Raw genomic sequence first — 6,194 nt, forward strand, 5'->3', positions numbered from 1 at the left:
CAAAGAGTGCTTAGCTATAGTGGTTGTCACTTGGTTGGTGATGGGTGTTGGGCACCGCATTGACGTTCCGTTATTGGTGGGAGCGTCTCTGTGGGTGGCCCTTGGTAGTCGACAAATATGGGTGTCTGAACCAGCTCACTCCTAAGGCTGTTTGAACTTGGAGGCAGGGTGAGCTGGGAGGATGCACTTTGTTGACCACACAATATACTTTATAGTTTGATTCATTCACGTTTTGTTTGCTCACTGTTTTGATTGTTATTTATTGGATTCTGCCATCGGCACTTTTAATATAATTTATTTAAAGACGGTTACGCCGCGGACAAAGCCAATTCGGATCGTGACGAATCATGACAATGAACACAATATTTTGGGACGATCAAATCATTAGAAAGAAGAAAAGAAAGTCAGGAGACAACACTATTTGTTTTATTTTTCGTCTTATAAATTATTTGATCGGCCCAAAATATTGTGTTCATTGTCATGATTCGTCACGATCCGAATTGGCTTTGTCCGCGGCGTAACCGTCTTTAAATAAATTATATCAAAAGTGCCGATGGCAGAATGCATGGGGCTTTCACTTCCTGGGCCACTCGCTTTCTGAAAGGGGGCGGAGACTGCGGCGCTCTATAGTGGTTGTCACTTGGTTGGTGATGGGTGTGGGCACCGCATTGACGTTCCGTTATTGGTGGGAGCGTCTCTGTGGTTGGCCCTTGGTAGTCGACAAATATGGGTGTCTGAACCAGCTCACTCCTAAGGCTGTTTGAACTTGGAGGCAGGGTGAGCTGGGAGGATGCACTTTGTTGACCGCACAATATACTTTATAGTTTGATTCATTCACGTTTTGTTTGCTCACTGTTTTGATTGTTATTTATTGGATTCTTTGCACATATTTATTACATATATATATTTATTTATTGTATTGTAATATCTTGTGCACTGAGCTATATAAACATTTTAAACTTTGAGCTTGTTTGGATATGAATCATTTTATCATTGTTTGTCGCGCGTCATTACAGTTTGTTTTTAGCTCCCAGGCTTAGCCTGCCGGCATGAGTAATTTATTGGTAAATTATTATCAGCCACAACACTCCAGACAACACATTCTGAATTGGCTTCTGAAGGCTTCTCCAGTTCCCTTCTTCAATATTCCCTTTAATATTCACCAGAGCACAAGTCTTATTGTGTGAGTTAATGTTCTTTTATGATTGATTTTAAAATTATTTTACTTGTGTATAAAGCTCTCAATGGTCTCGCACCTTCCTACCTACATGACTGCCTGCCTAAATATGTCCCAAACCGCCCCCCTAAGGTCTTCCACTGCTGTCCTGTTTGCTTTGCCTAAAAAAATGGCAACTAAAAAATACGGGGATGCAGCTTTTTGCTTCTACGGGCCGACGGCATGGAACAAGCTCCCACTGAACTTTCGTCAGGCAGCCTCTGTAGACATTTTTAAAGCACAGCTCAAGACCCACTTCTACAACATTGCTTTTAATTGATCTTTTATTTTTTTGTTATTCATGTCCTCACTGTATTGCATTACTGCTTGTTTTTTAATGTCTTTGCCTTGCTTTTCTTTTTTTTTCTCCATTGCTCTGTAAAGCACTTTGAGCTGCATTTCATGTCATGAAAGGTGCTATACAAATAAAGTTTTATTAAAGTTTATTATTATTATTATTATTAATGTATTACACGTACAGGATTTGTAAGGGATTTGCTGAATGTGTCTTTCACATGGACAGGTCAAACATTATATGGAGTTGGAACAACAGATGTTCAGGAGGCGAATTAACTCACATTGACCCTGCCCTTCACGCCACTCTCCGCCCTCCACGCCAATCTACCCGTCCCTATTTATACCTGCCCAGTACCACCCAGAATCCTCCATGTTTTGCCCGCCTCACTGCATCACACACTAGCCGCCAGTGATGGGCAAGCTACTTGGAAAATGTAGTAAGCTACACTACCAGTTACTCTCTATTAAATATAGCTCAACTACATGGAAGCTATCCCCAGATAATTGTAGCAAGCTACATGGCAAAAGTAGTTAGCTACATGGACACTACTTTTTTTTATTCATGTTTTTATCAACTTCATGATCAAGTTTCCACCGAACAAATAGGCAGGCAAAAATGCTGAGTTTGATTGTTTATTAAAAAACAAAAAAAATCAACATACATTTCTTCCTAAAGATACCAAAACTATCTCTATTGGAATGGACTTTTCAGCACAGTTTCACCCCTGTGTCAATTAGGGGTGAGTGTCCAAGTTGCTTCTTTACACCTGACAGGGGGGAGTTTCCCTGGTTGGACATAGCCCGTGGAAGGAACATGTTATTCAAACCAGTTCCTTTCCCTCCATTCCAGCCGGAATCGAACCCGGGACCTTCTAGCTGTGAGGCGACAGCACTACCAACTGTGCCAAGGGTATCGCCCAATTGTCTCGGTCCCGACGTGCCCTTGAGCAAGGCAGAAAATCAATGCTTGGCCAATCACAGAGACCCACGAGCATTGATACCACGAATGATCCACGATAGCACATGGCTAATTAACATATATTTAAATGAGGACCATCGTATGCAAATTAGCCATGCGGCATATGCCACATGGAAAGAGGTGCACAATGCATAACATAACATAGCTTACTCGTTTCCATTGCATGTCAGATAAGACAACATTGATGTGAGTGAGATGATACAAACATTACTTACAAACGATGCTTGACTTGAATGAATAACATACATACTACCTTAAAATACAAGTGTGATGGTATACCATAAAAGAACACCATGTGATATCAGTGATATTTTATTACAAATGCAAAAAAAACAAAGCAACAAAAAAAACAGTGCAGTAATATTTTTTATAGTGCAACAATTTTGCATGTAGGCCTATTGAATATATCGTCTCTGTCCGCCAGGCAGAAATAAACCATATGTGACCAGTGCCAGTGGTTTAATATACAAGGGGGCATTTTTCATTTTTCAGTTCTTTACATATTATGAAACTGCACACTGTAACCTTTCATATGATGTATTGCTCATTGAAATTGGGGGGGAAATGAAGATATGACCATTTGAAACTTGTTGAACTGTAAACACCAAAGTACATAATTTGCCATTCTAAGATTTCAAAGTATTTAGCATCTCTGAGCCCAGGAATGGGTGTGACAATAGATACTTGTCTCCACGCCTAGATACTTGCATAAACACTCACCCCATTCACTAACCACTCCCCCCACTTAGCTGTCAACTGCACAGAATGACTTGAGTGGACACTTAGGCCCTCATTTATCAATCGAGTGTAAAATCTGCCACAGATTCGAGTGCAGGTTTCGTAGTACACCCACGTCGCCACGGCATTTATAAAGTGATCGCAAACAGCTGATCCTTCCTTAATTTCGTTCTGACGTTAATAAATGTGACGGCTGAAATCTATCTGGCACGCCCTATGAAATCAAGCCTCGCCCTCGTTTTTGCGACTGAACACATGTTTACGACCTGTGGGAACCATGGAAACCATGGAAAAAAGGTTTCTCCCGTGCCTTGCCCGCCTCACGCACCTCTCTCACACACACACACACACACACACACACACGCAGAAGCACACGCAACTTGCAAGCCCACTGGTGTCTTGTTAAATAAAGAACGAACACCTGCATGAATTAAATAAAGTTGTAGGCCTACCCTGTCTGTTTTCCTCTCACCTCGCTTGCTTTGCTGTCATGTCCACGCATGCACGCATATACATGACACATCGACATCGCATCGCCATGAATGGAATTAGTTTGTAGGCTGGCCTATATTAATTTTACCCATTCGTGCGCAGTGCACGGCGAAGGCGTGATACTGCGCACTGCTGTGATATTAAAGTCCTGTGGGTGACATGCCTGCATGAGAGATAGGCTATCATGTCGTCAAGGCAGCTCACAATCAACGTTTATGTAGTGATTTGATCATTGATGAACGAATCATAAACATATGGATGAAGGCTTGCCGCTTGCGCTGGTATGTGTTGGCGACGCACGCCGCGGTCCCGTCCTCCCGACCCCCGAAAATGATCTCGCTTTTATCTGAACTGTCAAAACTGTCTAAGCACTTATAAATGGTGAATTATTAAGCCCCTTACGCCTATAGCCTGCTAGTACTTACTACAAATAGGCAAGCTGTATTGTATGCTTGTCATTGTCACTTGGAAATAAAGGCGTGCAGTCCATTCATGCCTTTAAAAAAATAATAATATCATAATCGCATATGCCGCATCACCGCGTCCGCATGCGCTCCAAAATCATCTCACAAGTGCGCTCGCATAACAAGTGTTTGATTAAGCACAAACTAATACATTGTAAACATGTTATATTGTTTTTAATTGCGCGATTTTAATTACTTGTAAAGTTGGAAATCTCTCTTTTGTTTTTTACATACACATACCGTTTTATATTAACATTTTAGGAGTGAAAACATATGTTTAGATGCCTGTGACAGTGTCAGCAGTTCAGACAATGCTGCTCCGCTTGTGTATAGACAGAAAAAAATGCGTACGCCAGCTGAGGAGCAAACGTGGATTTTGCACGTTGTCACGTTCAATTTCAAGCTTTGGCGGAAATGGTAAATGTCAAAAATGTCGGCAATTTCGGCGTGCACCCATATTTTGGCGTACGCACGGTTGATAAATGAGGGCCTTAGTAAAACCAAGTGGGCTCTTAGAATAAGAATAAATAGAGATGGGAATTAGAATTAGTTTGTTTATTTTCACATACTTGAATTTGCATACTGTGACAATGACAAATAAGAGTGGCATAAGAATAAAATACAACTAACAGTTTAACATTGCACTTTCCCTGTGACTAAATAAATATACAGTTTAAATTTGCACTTCCCCTGGGACTAAAAAGTATAAAAGTTTAAAATTGCACTTTGCCTGCGACTAAATACATAGGCCCTCATTTATCAATCGAGTGTAAAATCTGCCACAGATTCGAGTGCAGGTTTCGTAGTACACCCACGTCGCCACGGCATTTATAAAGTGATCGCAAACAGCTGATCCTTCCTTAATTTCGTCCTGACGTTAATAAATGTGACGGCTGAAATCTATCTGGCACGCCCTATGAAATCAAGCCTCGCCCTCGTTTTTGCGACATGAACAATCACAATACGACGGCTGGTAAGTTTGGTAACCAGGGTTACAGGAAAAAATACGTTTCTCCCGTGCCTTGCTGCCCCCCCCCCCCCTATCGACACACACACACACACACACACACACACACACACACACACACACACACACACACACACACACACACACAAACAGACGCACACGCAACTTGCAAGCCGAACTAACTGGTGTCTTGTTAAATAAATAAAGAACGAACACCTGCATGAATTAAATAAAGTTGTAGGCCTACCCTGTCTATTTCCCTCTCACCTCGCTTGCCTTGCTGTCATGTCCACGCATGCACGCATATACAATTATACATGACACATCGACATCGCATCGCCATGAATGGAATTAGGCTGGCCTATATTAATTTTACCCATTCGTGCGCAGTGCACGGCGAAGACTGCGCACTGCTGTGATATTAAAGTCCTGTAGGTGACTGCCGACATGATAGCCTAGCTCTCTCATGCACACAGACGCACGCACGCACACGCAACTTGCAACTTGTTGTATCTTAAATAAATAAACCTGCATGAATTAAATAAAGCTGTAGGTCTGTTTCTCCTCTCGCTTCGCTTCCCCCTTGCTGCCCGCCTCACCCCCCCCCCCCCGCACGCACGCTGACGCACATATCGCAATTTGCAAGCAACTGTCACTGTGTGTTGTTAGTTGTACAGTTATATTAAATTATTAAAGTATTTTTAATTGAATATACAACAAGATCTATTAGTGAACGAAAACCTGAACCTGTGAACCATGAATTAAATAACAAATAGGCGCGCGCGCGCGCGCACACACACACACACACACACACACACACACACGCTGCTGTTTTGCATAGGTGCTGCTCCTCGATCCTGATCCTGTCCTGTCTGCCTGTCTGTCTGTCCGTGACACCGTGATCAACTGACCATGCACGTTCGACAGTCTATTTAGATTTCCTCACAGTCGCTAGTCGCTGCAGTGGATAGGCTGTCAACTCAACTCAACTGTCAATATATGAATGTGCAGCTAAAACCGTAGCCCATGTGGCTGGCACTG

This window comes from Protomyctophum bolini (assembly GCF_963924005.1).
Source record: "Protomyctophum bolini genome assembly, chromosome: 21".
Classification (NCBI taxonomy): Eukaryota; Metazoa; Chordata; class Actinopteri; order Myctophiformes; family Myctophidae; genus Protomyctophum; species Protomyctophum bolini.